Here is an 18,012-nt window from a genome sequence, read left to right on the forward strand (position 1 = left end):
ATAGTTTTAATAACAGCATGAAACTAAATACTACAAATGAAATGCAGAAGGGAAAAATGCACATCATTATCTGGGAAACATGGGTAGCCAGCCAGCACCAACTTTAAACTTTAGGCGTCTACTGAATCTGTTGCAGACTGTGCGGCCACAAGCAGGGAGAAATCACACTCGGTTTTGCCTGTCAGGAAAAGGACACTTTCCTTTAGGGATTTTCCTCGGGTCCAAAGCTCAGAACGCCATCTAAATGAAGAGCCCACCAAAATCACCGCAATATTGTATACATATGGTTTCAATTTGTTCTGGCACCAAGCCAGCACAGGTGCTTCTATTTCTTTGGATGACCATGGTTTTATTGTCACTCTCGCTCCTGGGAGTGATCTGAAAGCACAGAGCCAAGTAGTAAGTTGCCTTGCTCTGGGCCACAGTGCAGGGGACCAGGGACACAAACCCTCACTTCATGGCCTAGCAGTGCAGTCTTTCCTCATGGTGCAATGAGCCAAGATCAAATGTTTCCTGCACAGCTTCTCTGGGTCCTCCTCTTCTAGGCAACCTTGCCTTCGTGCAGGGATACCTCCACTACTGCAGTCAGTGAGCTCCCTCCTTCAAGGTGTCTCAAGGCAGAATCTCCCAGCAGTGTGCAGAAATTCCAGGTTCCTCTTTCTGAACCTGGCAATGATGAGTTGGAAGTCAGCAACCTCAACCATGAAGCTCAAATGTCTTTCTCTGTCTCCACTTGTGTGTGACCTCTGGCACTACATAATGTGAAATCCTAGCACAATGACCTGGGGTTTCTGCCTCTTACTTACACCAAGGGCCAGGTTTACCAAATTCTGCGCTGCGTGAAAAAGAGACAGGAGGAGAGGGCCACATTTACTGAAATATGGCACTTTCTTCCCCTTTTCCTAGAGCCGGTGCTGAAATCAGCTGCTGTGAGCCACGGAGTCTCTTTGTGAGTCTAGCATAGGTTTTGTACTGGATGGGTACTCTTCTAATACAAAATACTATGCATAGACTGATTTAAACCCTTTGCCCTCGTTGTATGTGTGCTGTACAGTGCAGAAACACACAACAGGAGTAAACCCATAGACCAGGTTGAGATCTGGGTAAGGAGGTATAGAAAAACAACAATGTCTCAGCTGGTATTATTGAGAGAACTAATAGCAAGTATATACACAACATTACAAGAAAAGAAAATAGGAAGATTCATAATTTTGGTTTAAATGTGCTCAAGGAATCATATATTTGGATAGATATAAGAAAAACAATGGTTGTGGAAACAATTGGGAACAGTTGTATTAGCACTGTACGCAATTATTGCATGGGCAGCCCGAAGACTTTGTGCATGCAAGTGCTTGTGACCCTCAAAGTTGAACGGCGCAGGTGACGAATGGAAAAATAGCAAGGGCCCAATGTGAAAAGGTGACTGGTATATACAATGACTTATGGTTCAAAAAAGGATTATTTACATAGATTTATCATGTATTTCAGACATTTTTAAGTGAACCATAGAATAAGAGGCACTGCAAGTCGCGTTGGTACGTCGACGGATTTTCGATCCTAGTCAATTGGGATCATCATCCGGACCAGGTTGCCATTTGAAGGTGCTATACAGGGGAAAATGTGACAAGGGAAGGAGGGGGGGCGAGAACACATCAGATGTGAGGGGACAGTGGGCTAGTGAAGCATACCTGAGGGAGGTGCAAAGGCACAAAGGCAGGTAGGGCAGCAGGGCTTGTCCTATCGAGAAGGCTGTGAATCCAGGAGAAGAGGCCCTGTAGAGAACAGGTGGAAAGAGTCAATTAGGAAGAGTCCAGCGAGGGTCAGGGAGGGAGTGCGGCTGCCAGGTGAAGTAGCTGGGATGTCCTTACCGATGGGGAAGTACGGAGCAGAATAGCCTAGGCAGAGGGTTCCTGCCAGAGGACGGGGCCAGGTGGGGCTGGTCCTTCCAGTTAAAGAATTAAGAAATTGAAGAATATGAATTCCGGTACCTAAGGTATCCGGAGTGGGGACTGCCTGGAAGTAAGAAGGGCCGTATGAGTCTGTGTGGAACTAAGAACGAGGGCCTGACGTGGCGGGGAAAAAGTGGTCCAAACTTTCCGGGAATTGAATTGGAGGCATGGGCCTGAGGGTCGGAATAGGGTAAAGACCGGGTCAGAGCCCCGATGCACTGTCAGCTGGCTGGAGGAGCAGGTTGCAGAGGAGCCATCTAGTGGGTCCACTCTGAACGATAGGATACAAAGTAGTGGGTCAGAGAAACGGAGCCCGGGGGAGAACCGGGTGTTGGAGGAGTGGCGGGGGAAACCGCTGAGCTGTGGGTCTTACCGCAATTTGCTAGAGCCAGTCCGGGTCAGGCGAAGAGCTGAGGAATGGTGATGTGAGTCCTGGGTCGGAGTCCACGATCTCCCGGAGGCCGCCACAATAGTGATCGAATGGGTGTGATTTACGTGGTGTGTGCCAGATGTTAAGAAGTGACGGGGATGCCGTGCCGGAGCATAAATGTCATCCCGCATTGGGGGCGTGGCCTGGGGATGGCGGACCGGTTGTCCAGGAGACAAGGCAGATGCTCCAGGTCAGAGCGACTGGACAAGGTGCAGGCCAGAGATATGAAAGACCAAGGAGGCTGTGGGTAGGGGAGCGCAAGGAAGGAAGGGACAGGGAGGGGGAACAAATAAATAAAACACTCCGGCCCGCAAAGCTCGTAGTGAGTCTCTTCTTCGAGCAGAAACTGAGATTCTGGGTCTGGAGGGGCGCAGCAGTGAGGAAGGGGGGCAGCTGGTCCGCCGCCGACTGTTGCTTGCGCAACAGAGCTACTCCCATCTTCTACTGGATGAAGCCCGTCAGGCTTGGTTGGCAACCCGGAGCAGGATCTATCAGTGGGGAGATAAGTCGAGCAAGTTGCTGCATAGATTGTGTTAGGGATCGTTGGGCTCCCTTGCTCTTTTGGGCATTGTGGAACTGGATGGGTCACCAATATTGGAACCTTTGGCCATCGCAGAGAGTTTTGTGGTGTACTATGCTGACCTGTACGCTCCTAAAGAATGCCTATCGGCAGATACGATTGGCCGCTTCCTGGACGACCTCCCGCTTAGGGCCCTACCGGACGATGTCAGTACGGAGTTGGATTGCCCCCTTACTGAGGATGAGCTGGGTACTGCTATTGGGGAGTTACACCCCGGGAGGGCCCGTGGTCCCAATGGTTTCCCAAATGAATTTTTCAAACGGTATTTCCTACAGCTCGGCCCTCATTACCGTAAGGTAGTGGAGGAGGCTAGAGAGCGGGGTCACCTGCCCCGTGATTGGAGGCATGCAGAGGTGGTAGTCTTTCACAAGCCTGGTAGACCTCCCGAACATCATGTGTCTTATCGCCCTATTTCCCTCCTCAATGCTGAAGCAAAGGTCCTGCCCAAAGCATTCGCCAACCGGTTCGGCTAGAGTGGCCCTACGCACCTGCTTTCGGTCCACATATTGTGGAGGGCTTGCGAACTCTGATATTCTTTCGTATTATATGACCTCGCACCTATTGGTCCTCAACTAATGGTGGCACGGGGATAGATCAGATCCAGCGTACGCTGTCGAGCGGCAGCGTATGGGAGACCATACACTACATACGATCCTGAACTCTGCGCCGTTGCAGCGCCCCTTGCCGGCGGCTACGCAGCTTGTTTTTAAGATCTGGAGGCAGGCGTTGCGGAGGATGGGCTGGTGGAACCGCTTGACCCGGAAGACCCCTCTATGGCATAATGGACGCCTGCCACAGTTGGCGACCTTGCCTGGATTCCGCGACTGGGACACAATCGGGATCTCTACCTTGGGAGATGTAATGCGGGGCTCCGTCTTGAAATCGTTCCAGGATATGCAAAAAGATTTTCAAATGCCATGCTCCCAATTTTTTTAATATCTCCAATTTCGACACGCTATCTCCGCCAACCTGTTGGGACTGGAGGCACTGGCGAAATTCAGTCCGGTGGAAGCTAAAGTGTTCATGGGAGATCTGCAGGATCACAAGATCTTCAAAATGTATCAGTCCTTGGTCACACACAGCTCCCTGTCCTTGCAGCATCCCCCCGGGAGGCCTGGGAGGGTGATGTGGGCTCATTGGAGGAGGAGGATTGGACGGAGGCCATGGCCTCCCCATGTGGAGCAGCCATTGCAATGAGCCTACGGATTATCCAGTTTAAATACCTCCACAGGGCATACTATACTAGAGTCAGGCTGTATAGGGCGGGTTTGGTTGCTTCCCCAGTGTGTCTTCGCTGTGCGCATGAGGAGGGCACCTTGCTTCACTATGGGACTGTTCCGCGCTAGCGCGGTTCTGGAGGCGAGTAATGACCTGCCTATCGGAGGTTCTGGGTTGGGATCTTCCCCGTTCACCCAAGCTGGTTCTCTTGCATGTCATGGAAGGTATTGGGGGCAATGTTTATAAGTGTCATCTTATGCTCTTAGGTTTTACACAGGCTAAGCGAGACATCGCCAGGGCCTGGAAGGCGACAGTTGCGCCCTCTGTCTCTTCTTGGAAGAATGGCCTAGATTTTTGTATGGGCTTAGAGGCTCCTATTTTTGTCGATAAGGGGTGTCCTGGCAAACACTACAAAATCTGGAAACACTGGGCTGACTATCGGGCCTGGAATTGGAACCTGCCCCTTCCCAGTTCCCAGACAGGCTCTAATTTCTCCCCGCTTCTCTGAGGTGTTCTTTGTGGACATGTGGTGGGATAGCGGCTTCTTGGGGGTGACATGTAGTGAGCGTTGGATCGTGGCTTTCACTGTATATATTGCTCTTGCGGGGTCAACAGTGCGATAGGGGTGGGGGGGTTAGTATGATTTTTTTCTTATGTTTTGATTCAACTGCAATGCCTTTTAAGTTCTTTTGTGTATAAGACAAAGAGTCATGATAATGTATGTTGATGCTACGGAAGTTTCTGGGTTACAGAGCTCCGCTCTTTATGTGTTTTTTGACAAATAAACAATGTTTAAAAAAATGTAAAAAACACTCAGTTGGAAAACATCAATTATACATATATACAAAGTGAAAGCAATGGATAAACAAAGACCTTGCCAGTTCCATGTAATAGAATGATGTGGGCACAAACGGATAACTGTGGTACATCCCAATTAAGCTCATAATGAGGTGGAGGGCTCAATCTATAGGACATAGAGCAGCGGGATGTGGCAGAACAAGCAGGTTATTTTATTTAATGAAGGGGGCCCAGATGAATTGATGGTCCGGGGCTGGGGGTAACAATGGGGACAGCCAAGGATCTGGTGATCTCTAGGCAGAAGCAAATTTAAGAGTTATAATTGGACGGTACTGTTCCATTCCTCAATGGTGTCTAGTCCAAGGTTCACAGAATTGCATCTGGTGATCCATTTGCATTCACTCCTATTCAGTAGTAGTTGAAGATTGCTGCCCCTGGTGGGTAGTGATGGTTGGTCAATTACCTGCCATGTAATTTCCAATTCACTGTGTTGCTTCTCGATGTGGAGGGACACCAACGGGCGGTCATGACCTTACAGTGAATGCGGCTCTTGTGCTGGATTATTCGCTGCTTGACCATTTGGATTGTTTGGCCAATATAGATCAGGTTGCAGGGACAGCGGATAGCGTAGATCACGTTACTAGAAATGGCAATTGATGAAGGTTTTTAGTTTGTGGGCCATGTTGTTGGTGGTAAATTCCTTAGTGTTCAATGTAAGGCAACATGAGACAAGACCACACAGTTCTGGCATCTGTATTGTCCAATGATGGGTGGGAGGCCCCATGTGGCAGTAATAGATACCTGTAGGCTTGGTTTTGTGGGCCATGTGATCGCATGAACGAGATGGTTGGAGAGGTTGTCGCCTCTTTTATATGAGAAGAGTGGGGTTGTTGGAATGGTTCATGTGTTCTCAGTATAGACCAGTTTTTTTGATGATCTTGCTGACCTGATTACTGCAAGGACTGAACATGGTGACAAAAGGAATCCGAGTGTTGGCTTTTCTGTTCTGGGGCATAAGGAACTGTTCTCGGTGCAGGGCCGGACATGGGTGGGAGCCGGTTTTGGGCCCCTGGGGGCCGTAGCTGCAAAATCAGCCCTGTAACAAAATCGGCCAAAAAAGCGGCCCTGGCAAAGAGCTCGGCTGCTCCCCCAACCCCCCGGGGGGGGGGGGGGCGCCGAGCACTTTGTCAGGGCCGGTTTTGGTTCCCAATCTGGCCCTGTCTCAGTGACAGTACCAAACTCTTTTACGAGCCCGGGAAACCAATTGTGGTGGATAACCTCTTTGGAGGAGTTTGTTCGAGAGGATGGCTGCCTCGCGAAAGTAGTCTTTACGCCACGTACAAAGTCGGAAAAGGAAGGAGAAATTAAAGCATTTCTCCTTCCTGGTGCCTACTTCAAAAGGGTGCAGTTTTCTGACACTAAACCTTGTCTGCTTTATTTAGTACATTGGGTTTAGCATCAGAAACCTTGGGAGGTTGCATAGGAACGCCCATGGTATGCCCTCTTGGCGCTAAGTTATGCAAAGCATTATTTCCAGCGCTAAACAAGTTCAGCGCTGGAAAGTAAATGGGAAAGAGATTTTGCACCGATTTGCATCACTTTTGTTACACAAATAAGGCATAAATCTTAGTAAATCCCCCCCCCCCCCCTCCCACCCCAGAGTTTGCAGACAGAGATTGTGTAATCCACAGGTCCAGCTCAGGGAATGATTTAAGGAAATTTCTGACTTTTTGTGTATTCCTTCCAGACTGGTCAAACCATAGTCTTTGTACTCTAGTGTCAGCAGAAAGAGTATTGGGGTTGGAATCTCCCTGTAAAAGGGACTAAAAACTAAGAGACAAAAGAGGGACAGGCTTACTCATTCAGCAACCTGCCAACCCATTGTAGGGAACACCTCTGAGGAAGAAAGGAGCTGGATGGAGGCAAGGACTGTTGGTACAATTCAAGGGGCCCCTCCGTCTCCTAGAGCTTGGTTCATTTCAAAGGACATCAGGAATGCCTTACAGGAACCTTGCAATTCACATTGCTGCCTGATAGGCTCCATCCGACCTCTTTCTTGTGTACCATTTGCACACAGGAGATCCAAAATGGATTCCTGGGCTACCACAGACAAGCACAGCAAATATGCTTCACGCTTACTCCGCTACAAATGAATACTGTGAACATATATATTCAACATCTATGTCTCACACACATGGAGGGAAAGTCCCGGTTTTAGGGGACTAACAGCAAATTTCTAAAAGAAGAGGCCCGATGGCAACTCTACTTGTGCATGCAGCAGCAATTAGTGTGCAGCCACGCCCTTCCAAACATGCACCAAAGAGTAAACATCCCTTCCCTCACACCCATCTATGGGCATTTTGCACATCATGGTAATATCTAGCTTGATAATAACAACAGTAAAACTGTTGTGACATTTCGAAACACAACTGTGTACCCACTAACAATTGGCAATAAAACACTGCATTGGAGAGCCGTGTAGGTATAGCTGAACAGAGCTGTAGAAACGCAGCTCCCCGAGGAGATGCCTGTTGAACGTGTGGGAACCAACCGACTATTCGGCGCCACAGACGTGGTGGGTGACTCTGGGATATATGGTGGCCAAGCGCGATATTGCTCAACTGTGGGGTTCCCAGAGGCCCCCGACTGTTTCGGCCTGGAAGGAAAATATGGACTGGTGCATGTTTCGGGAAAAGGTGGTGTATGTAGCGAGAGGTAAGCCTGGGACATGGGTGAAAGTGTGGGGCCCCTGGAATGCCTACCGTGGTGGAATCTGCGCCCCGCCGTTATTGCCCGATCCATCGCCTGCCCCGTCCCCTTAGCCGGTTTAGCTCTCCGGTACCGGGCACTGAGTCCACCCAGTCCCTGTTCTAACCTTCTCCCCCCCCCTTGATACTCCTATGGTTTGGTAGGGTCCCCCTTCTAGGGGAGCACATGCTGCTGTTTTCGATCGTGGGTTGCCTTGTGGTTGGATTTTGTTTGTTGTTATTTATGTTTAAAAGAAACCGTCATGTGGGGTCCGTATGGTGTGGCCATCAACGCGGCTAACTCCTGTATGTTTCCCTTTGCCGCTGCCTGCGTTCTACTGTGTGTATCTTATGCTCCTCTTGTTTGCTAGCGGCCGGCCTGAAGGTTGTAGGCCCATCTTTGTATATTCTTTGAACTTTGTAATAAACGGTTTCAAAAAAAAAAAAAAAAAAAAGAAACGCAGCTCCCGCCCGCACCCAGGGCAGGCACGCTCCAACCACATGAAGATGTCACCAACTGCATTCTCTTAGTACAAAGCTGCGAGAAGCACCCTGCATGGGCTTTAGACTGCAGGGGAGGACACATTAACCCACACACACTACTGAGGACACTGCCAGAGGAGACTGGCACATTCATACTGACTGCTAAATGCCAGTTACCCACGGAAGCCTGTTTGAGATCGTTAATGCAGGTCGCCCTTCCACTAGCTTCTCCTTCTCCTTGAGAGAAAGATGATGAGGACGACCTCCCTCAGAAGTCTGGTGTATGTGTTTCCGCCACTCGCCTACAATGTGCCACCTTGGCCAGTTGCATTTGGTTCACGCAAGTTTTATTGTGCAGAACAGCAGGCAGGGTCAGTAAAGAGCATTGCAAATCTGGCCCCTCGGTGAGCTCTCACCCACCATCAAGGACTATCCTGGCACAATAACATCTCATTTCTATTCATTCAATCTAGCACAAGGAAACTATAGTAAATGCATGGAATGATTTTCTTGTGCGCACAAGACTAATCCCTATAACTAACAATAACCAGTAACCACTGGATTAACCATTAACCTTGAGCGCCACCAACCTGCTGCTCAGCATAAAGCACGTCAACGACTCCGCAGGGGTCATAAGAAGTATAATATTGCAACTACAATCCTGTTCAATAGGTCATTGAAGAGTCCCCTGCCCCTAATGCTGAAATTCCGACCGACTGCACAAGAGGTAGGGCTGGTGGACAGTTGCGTACCCTTCTACCCTGAACCAAGACTATCGATAGACTACCAAAGGTGCGGCTGATGGAGAATGGTATGCCCCTTCTGCCCCCAGCATCTGTTCAGCCCTGCTCCTGGCAAGGGCCATTTTAGAAGAATGCACTTAGTACAATGCACTCAGCTGCCAGTGTCCCCAGGCCTCAGGTCACCAGCTGGGATCACCTCTAAATCTTGCCCCTGGAGGATACTCCCTCTCAGACTACATGGCTGTGTCGCGCATGGGAACACACAGGACCCTGAATGAGGTACTGTTGCATGGTGGAAATGGTTATCTCGGAGTAGCGCATGATGAGTTTGACGTAAAACCCTTTACAAATATTTCCTACATAATGAATCATGTTTTATCCTTCACAAAAAGAAAACAAGCTGTGCTTTTAAAACGAGTCTCTCTCTCTCTCTCGCCCTCCCTACCCTAATATGGATCTGTGAGCATAAGGCAACTGCGTAACAGAATTATACTCTGTTTTGGGGGGAGGGGGGGGGCAGGTGTATGGGGGTAGTCAATAGATATGACTTCCTCAACTCCACTGCCCCCAAAAAGAGTGGCGCCCGCACAGGCCGCCCCCGCCCCGCTACACCACTGAGGAAAGTCTTAATTTTTTTAAATACATGGAGGCGAGTATTATCCCACCTGAACACTTAGGGGCTCATTAAGATATCGGGCGGATCGCCACTGCCTGTATGGCGGTGGCGATCCGCCCGCAGAAAACCACCGCCCGCATATGAATTCCCCCCGCCCGCATATGAATTCCCCCCGCCATGGCGGGGAGGACCCTGGCAGACAGGAAGAACGTCCGCCGCTTTTCCGCCGGTAGGCAATCCGCCCGGGCGGAAAAGCAGTTAATATGGTGGCGGTGTCTGGTAGACACCGCCATCCATATTAGTATGCAGGCGGGGTGTTGCCTTTCCGTGGCGGCAACGCCGCCACGGAAAGGCTGGCGGTTTTCGCCATTGGGGGCCCGTAGCGGGCCCCCAGGGATTCTGGGGGGGCACATGCCCCTGCCTTTCAATGAACAACGTGGCAGGCACCACACGGTGCCTGTCACGTTGTGCATTGAAACGCACAACCTGCCTTTGTGGCACTGCGGCAGGCGGTGCCCTATGCACCGCCCACCGCAATGTTGCAGATGTGCCATGCGCCCGCCAGTGTGGCGGGCGCATCCTAATCGGAAGTGCAGGACCGCCGCACCCTCAGCGGGTGGTCCCGTTTCCCGAGGGTATGGCGGGCATGCTAATGGGGCCCTTAGTAACATATGTTTATTTTTCCTGCCTAACAGCGTCTTTAACATTGCCACCTTCCCCTCCTAAAGATGTGTTGGCTCAAGTGGAACCTTCAACTGTTACTTACTCTTCTGCATCGCCACTTGGATATGTGCTTCCTTGGATTCTTCTTGGCGATTTGCTTTCATGAACTCTTGCCAGGAACTGTTTATGTTAACTGTGGCTTGTTTCATTGTGTTATTCATTTTTCCTTTATTTTTTGGTCCTTTCTAACTTCTAACTCAAGAAAAGTGGGCTGTTCGATGTCAAACAGGTCGTTATATGGTGTACTGTTGGGCTATTGGTTAGTGATCATTAAGTTTGTAGTCCCCAAGCCTCATGGGATTTGACGTTTTTATCTTTATCTTGGCTGTTTCTATTGAATGAAAGCAAGTTAAGATAGCATAATACTTGCGTCTGTGTCTTTAATAAAATTAAGACTTTCCTTAATAAATTACTAGGAAATCTAAATTTTCACTCAGCCTCTGAAGCTGGCTCTGCCCCCACTATTCTAAATCGTATCTCGCCCTCTGCCCCCCCAAACTTTGGGTTTAGTTGTGCCCTTAGCCAGGAACAGTATTACTAATCACTGTCTGATGGCAGGAATACGGTTAAAGGACAGCTTAGTTTCTCCTGAGGCGGAAGACGGGAGAAGTGTTTCTGAATGTGTTGCACTACTGTTCTCTTGCTTATGCCACACTTCCATCCGGAACTTACAAGGTTTTTTAACTAGTGTGGTTTTTTAACTTACTTACTTTGTTTCTTAGTTAGCGTGCCATATTAGATAGGCTGTTTGTTTATCTCACCTCACGCGCTGTATCCAGCCAAGTCAGGTGAAGGGGCGGTGAAGGTGCCGGTTTCACATCGGAGGCAGCAGGGGGAAGGCTCGGCCATCTTGCTGGGAAAGAAGGGTGGTGGGCTAGTTGAGGGGAATTACTCCGGTATAAAGGGGCGTGGTCAGGGCGCACGCGTCAGCTTACTTTCTCCTGAGGCGGAAGCCGGGAGAAGTGTTTCTGAATGTGTTGCACTACTGTTCTCATGCGTATGCCACACTTCCATCCGGAACTTACATGTTTTTTTTAACTAGTGTGGTTTTTTTAACTTACTTACTTTGTTTCTTAGTTAGCGTGCCATATTAGATAGGCTGTATGTTTATCTCACCTCACGCACCGTATCCAGCCAAGTCAGGTGAGGGGGCGGTGAAGGTGCCGGTTTCACATCGGAGGCAGCAGGGGGAAGGCGCTGCCATCTTGCTGGGAAAGAAGGGTGGCGGGCTAGTTGAGGGTAATTACTCCAGTATAAATGAGCACGTCAGGGCGTACGCACAGCGTACGCACGCAGCGGGCGCGCCTAAGGCAAGCCCGTCCGCGTCCGGACGAGCCCAGAGACCACCCACCCGGCCCAAGTCGAGGTAAACTGTCCCCCTCTATCCCGTATCTCCTACACGGGTTGTGACCTACGGAAACTCAGGGGATGGGAGTTAGCCAAATACCAGAACCATCTCTGTTGCCAACAGAAATTCCCGGGCTGCTTCGAAGGCCCTGAGGCCTATAGGCACTGCCAATTTCAAGGAGCCCAGTCAATAAAGGATCCTGGGATTAGAAACAACTTTACGGAGAAAAAAACGAGTGGGCTAAAGTGTATACTATGCAACGTGAGATCTCTCGCGAAGCACCCCTTTGAAATCTGGGATATGATTGCATCGCACTCCTCAGATATATGTTTTCTCACGGAAACATGGCTAAATTCCACTAACTATCCATTGATAGTAATGGCCATTCCAGAGAAATATTCTCTTTTGCATCTGGACAGAGAAGGTAAGATGGGTGGGGGGATTGCTATAGCTCATAAAAAGCACCTCAAAATAAATTGGATATCTACATTTATAAATGACAACATGGAAATAGGTATTTTTAAAATTGTTACTTCCCCCACTGATAGTTGAAATGGAGCCCTACTATATCGTCCACCGGGCTCGAAGTCTGGGTTTACAGACAAACCGATCGAACTAATTGCTATGCATGTGCTCGCCGCAAATAAGTTCCTATTGGGAGATTTTAACTTCTATGGGGAAGACCTTATGAGTCCGGAGGTGGACCATCTCATGTCTGCCCTGGAGTTGCTTGGCCTGACCCAAAGAGTGATTGGGCCGACTCATAATGCTGGTCACACGCTAGATCTAATTTTTGCCAACATAAACAACTTAGTTTGTAGCCCTCCAGAGCCGCTTATATAGTCAGACCAGGCGATGGTTAACTTTGCGGTCGAATGGGGCTGCCCTAAATCTACCTCCTCGAGTCTGGCAAAGAAACAGTTAAAGCGCAGATCTTGGCGTAATCTCACAGTTGAAGGCTTTGAGGAGGCCTTTCACCTAGAGAAAGAAAAAATGGAGATGGGTAAAGTGCTAACGTTAGAGGACTTCAATAGGGCGTTCTCTACTGCCTTGGTTGCAGTCATTCCTAAAAAGAACATGACTTTGCGGTCAAACCGCCCGTCTGCCCTCTGGTACACCACTGAGCTTAGGTCCGAAAAATCTAAATGTAAAGGATTAGAAAGAGTCTGGCGTGTCAGCAAAGAAATCCAAGATAGAAGGCTATATAAAACGGGCAAGACGCCAATTTATTTTCAATCAAATTGAAGGCGCGGCAAATACTCCTAAGGCGCTCTTTGTTATAGTTAAAGAATTTCTATCTCCTCGAGCCAGCAGTCAATCCCCTGTGGAAACACAGGATTTTTGTAACCAGTTAGCTAGTTACTTTCAAGACAAGATTTCCAGAATCTATGCAAATTTTCCATCTCAAAATGCGCCATCCCATGGTGCTTCTGGTTGTAGGGAGCTGGAAAGAAGGACAGGCTGCACTTTGGAGTGTTTTACCCCAATTACAATCGAGGAAGTCTCCAATGCACTCGCTTCAGCCAAATCTGGCTCACCAACTAATCTTTGCCCTCCCAAAACGATGGCTATGTTAGCAGCCAGTTGTGCGCCTGTTATTCTCCAACTATACAACCTATCCATTCAATCGGGGAATATCCCTAAAAAATGGAAGGAGGCTTTTGTGCGTCCCATCTTGAAGAAACCTACGGCTGATCCGCAGGAACTTGGCAATTATCGTCCGATCTCTCTTCTGCCTCTATTGGGAAAAGTACTGGAAGGTATGGTAAATAAACAACTAAGTCAATATCTAGAATCAAATGAAATACTGGACCCTTCACAATCGGGTTTTCGACCGGGCTACAGCACCGAGACTGCAATTGTGGCAGTTACGGATTTGCTTAGGTTACAAATGGATGTAGGGGGCTCGGCAATACTGATTCTGCTGGATCTCTCCGCAGCCTTCAATACCATCTCCCACAAAGTGCTAGCGGAGAGACTGGAATCCTGTGGTATTCAGGGTAGAGCCTTAAACTGGCTACGTAATTTTATGACCGGTAGATCTCAGACCATCATGCTCGGGCCACACTTGTCAGATTCGATCTCTTTAGACAAAGGCGTACCCCAGGGATCATGCCTAAGTCAGACCCTATTTAATATCTATATGTCTCCGTTAGCTGGAATAGTGGAAAAATTGGGCTTTGAAATCATCTCTTATGCTGATGATACTCAGCTCATCTTCCCGGTTGGCGTGGACTTAGTTGCAGAGAAAGCTCGATTTGCCAGAGGAATGCTCGAAATTTCGAATTAGATGTCTCGGAACTGTCTCCAGCTGAACCCTGGCAAGACCGAGCTAATGCTGATAGGTAAAGCAACTGTCAGCTGGTCAGATGACTGGTGGCCGGCCAAATTGGGAATTGTCCCTATTTCGACTCTATGTGTAAAAAACCTGGGTCTAAAATTAGATCAGGCTCTATCTATGAGGGACCACATAGCTGCGACTACGAGCTCTTGCTATTATAGCCTGCGTTTGTTGCGTAAAATTCTTCCTTTTCTGCCCACTAGCCATTCTAAAACCTTGGTCCAGGCGATGGTCATCAGTCGCCTGGACTATGGCAATGACCTACTGGCAGGGGCAGGAGAGACCTTGTTGAGTAAACTACAGGTCATTCAAAATACGGCAGCTAGGATGGTTATGAACTGCCCAGCAGGTTCCGCATCGGGCCCTTTGCTTCGAGAACTCCACTGGCTATCAGTGAGAAAAAGATCGTTTTTTTAAGATCTGCTGCCTTACGTATTCGGCACTTAATGGTAGAGGCCCTAGTTATCTTCAAAAGAGACTTGTTAAGCATGCTCCTATTAGAAATCTGCGGTCAGGTACGCGGGCTCTTTTACAAGTGCCACGCATCAGATATGCCGCTCTGGAAGAAAGTCCTTTTCATACTTGCCGCCTAGATACTGGAATGAGCTTCCAGATTTTCTTCGTAGAATTACAGTGTATTCCACCTTTAGGAAACAATTGAAAGCTTTCCTTTTTTAAACAAACATCACCTGTTCCCCTCCAGTCTTTTGTGGGATAACTTTAGCAAGCGCCGAGATGCCCCCGGGTGAGTCGTGCGCTATAGAAGTTTTTCTAACATAACATAACATAACAATGAGGTACTGCTGCCTGGTGGAAATGGCTATCTCAGAGTAGTTCATGACGTAAAACCCTTTACAAATATTTCCTACACAATGAATCATGTTTTATCCTTCACAAAAAGAAAACAAATGGTGCTTTTAAAGCCAGCTTCAAGCCGATGTGTGAAGCAGATCCCGCCTAAACAAAATATTGCAAATGAACAGAATAATGTATATTTCATTCACTTTGTATTATGCTTTCTTGAGGAAGGAGGAGCTCTTTGTTGTTACAAACATTTGGGTGAATACCCATTCGAGGGTACCTCCTAGTCAGTCTTAGGGTGACCAACTGTCCGTAAATTTCACAGACCGTCCGTAATTTGGACCTCACGTCCGTTGTCCGTGAGGATCCCTTTTACGGACACCTTTTGTCTGTAATTTTGGTCATTGGGGAACAGCACTGTACCCCTGCATGAATCCTCAACTCCCTGATGGGGCCGTCTTGCACTCCTCCTCGGAGCACAAGAGCAGCCCCACCCTGCCCTTTGCCATTCTGTATGTGGCTGATGATAGCCACATACAGAATGACGATGGGCCAGTCTGGGCTGTTAAAGCATATGAACGCCTCCCCCAGCCTCTGTCTAGGGCAGGACATTCTGTCAGATGGAAGAAATGTGCAAAAATGCCACTACTGCTACGTGAGAATCCATTTCAAGAAAAGAAACTGGTGAAAGAAGTAAAAAAGAAGGCGCTGGAGTTCTTCCACAGTCTCGTTTTAGAACTGATGCATTTTTAATATTATATTCAGCGAAGCCATGGTTGCTGCTTCTTTATTTTGTGCAACTAACAACCATTGACAAAGCCAATAGTTCTGGATTGTTGCAGGTGTAACGTTACTTTTTTGTGTTATATATCTGGTACAATGACAGAAGAGGCAAAATACCAGTCGGGCGGTACACTATACTAAGCACAGATGTTTAGCATATGTGTTTTAAGACACGCCCTTAATTACATCGAACACCCCCTTTGGAGGGGCCCCACAGTTTTTTTCATCCCACTTAAAGCCCTGGAAACAACACCATGTCACAGTCACCTCATGGCCTGGCACTGTGCATCATGCATGACTCCTGACTCAGATTGCCTATGTTCAGGGGCATAGTGAACCCTACCCCCACCCCACCCCTTGCTTTCGGAACTACAGCAAGGTTGAAGCTCTTGATTGGCCTCTTCTGTCTGCAACTCTGCAGACAAAGGCTCAGCTCATAATTAATATGAAAAGGTGGGCGAGTGAGTAAGTTATGGGATGGGTGGGTGGGTGGGTGGCTGGATGGGATAGTGAAAGGGTGAATGGATGAATGAAAGGTTGAATGGATGGATAATGAGAGAGGATGGTTAGATGGATGAGTGAGTTGAAGGATGGATGGATGGATGGATGAGAGAAAAGGTAAATAGATGGATGAGTGAAAGGGTGGATAATGGGCAAGTGAGTGAGTGGATGAGTGAAATGATGGATGGATTGATGAATTGATAAGTGGAAGGGTGAATGGATGGACATATGAGTGAAAGGGTGGATGAGTGAGTGAAAGGGAGGGTAGATGGACAAAAGGATGGATAGATGAGTGAAGGAGTGAAAGGGTAGATGGATGAGAGAAAGGATGGATGAGTGATAGGGTCAATGGATGGATTCATGAGTGAATGAGTAGATGGATGGGTGAGTGGATGGATGGAAGGAAGGATGGCTAAGCGAAAGGGTTGACGGAGAGAGTGGATAAATGGGTGGTAGAGTGGATGGATGAGTGAAAGGGTGGATGGAGGGATGGATGAGTGAAATGATGGATGGAAGGACACATGATGGATAGGTTTGCAAATGATTGAATAGGTTTGGATCTGGATGGGCTTACTTATATAGTATTGCGCGACCTCCTCTGATGTGTCTGTAAAACTTACCTTTTGTCCCTAAGTTTTGTCCTGAATTTTGACCTCCTGTCCTGAATTTTTGTCCTGAATTTTGACCCTTTGTCATGAAGTTTTACACTCATCGTCCTAAATTTGCACCAATGCCATTTGGTCACCCTAGTCAGTCTGTGTGTCTCTCTCTCTCCCGCATCACAATGCATTAACATTCCACAAACCAGCTGCCTTTCTTTTCACTCATTGACTTTCTGCCTGTGGTTTGCCCTGTAAGGCTCTCTGCTGCCTTTTGGCTATGTTGGCACTATAGAAATACCATATACATAAAAGGATACGTACAGGCATTTTAGTCCTAATATGTAACTGTGAACATAAGGCAACTTTTGCGTAACAGAATTATACTCGGTTTAGCTTCATAGTAAACCCTTCCTCTCACCCTGCGAGAACGCTGTCGTCCTCAATCTATGTACGACGATTGTAGTGCAATAATTCAGCCGTTGTTTCACTCTATTAAAGTAGCCAAAAATATCGCCGCATCGAGAACCCCAAAGGCAGGCCAGGGCGACGGTTGACATTCTTACACAACGCACGTAGTAAATGGTGCCAACTATTCTAGAACGTTCTTTTAAATATCTTTTAGCAGCTTGATGTTTAATCTAGGCAAAGGTTGTGCAAAGAGATGTTAAACTTTTTACAATTACTCATTCGACTAATTAAAAACATGCGAGATAGCGGCAGGCACCAATGATTGTACATCGACCAAATCCCGGTTCTAAAAAATACTGACAGCAACATCTAGCACCGTGCGTCGTTGCATCGTTTTAACTTAAAGGTGGCCAGTTGCACTTACCTCCGTTAAATTATTAGCTTTTTGGAAAAGCAGAAACCTAGACGGACCTCTACCGCAGGAGATGGGACGATAAAAACACAGAATCTCGTTTTAGTTGCATTCTGTACGTTGCTAGGTGGTGGCTACAACAAAGAAATTAAAAAAAAATCACTCTGTTAAAAATTAAAAAAGGCAAGGACTTTTCGTCGTGGTTTGCAGGTTGCTATAAACGTCCATTTCTGCAGGCAGCCGTGCAGAGAGAGGGTTCTCGCTAAGCTGTCCCTGTCCTCGGTGATGCGTTTCGTGTTTCCTGTAAAGTGCCCTTACCATACAATGTCAGTCTCACAGTATATCAGTGCTGTTAGTGGCTGGCATGTTTCCTGTCAAGTGCTCTTACCATAGAATGGCAGTCTCACAGTATATCAGTGCTGTTAGTGGCTGACACGTTTCCTGTAAAGTGCCCTTACCAAAGAATGGCAGTCTCGCAGTGTATCAGTGCTGTTACTGGCTGGCATATTTCCTGTTAAGTGCCCTTACC

The 18,012-nt window shown here is 47.9% G+C and overlaps 1 protein-coding gene across 2 annotated transcripts in view; it reads right to left on the reverse strand.

The window, feature by feature from the left end:
• Nucleotides 1-17,621, reverse strand: part of LOC146802376 (uncharacterized) — a 102,369-nt gene extending 84,748 nt beyond the window's left edge. The window contains exon 1 of one of the 2 annotated variants that reach the window (XM_085620424.1): nucleotides 17,496-17,621. The gene's annotated coding sequence lies outside the window, so the exon portion shown is untranslated. Of the gene's footprint in view, nucleotides 1-11,048; nucleotides 11,153-17,495 lie in introns of those variants that run through there. The other variant, XM_085620425.1, reaches the window with a different exon arrangement.
• Between the last annotated feature and the right edge of the window lie 391 nt (nucleotides 17,622-18,012).

This window comes from Triturus cristatus, chromosome 8 (assembly GCF_964204655.1).
Source record: "Triturus cristatus chromosome 8, aTriCri1.1, whole genome shotgun sequence".
Classification (NCBI taxonomy): domain Eukaryota; kingdom Metazoa; phylum Chordata; class Amphibia; order Caudata; family Salamandridae; genus Triturus; species Triturus cristatus.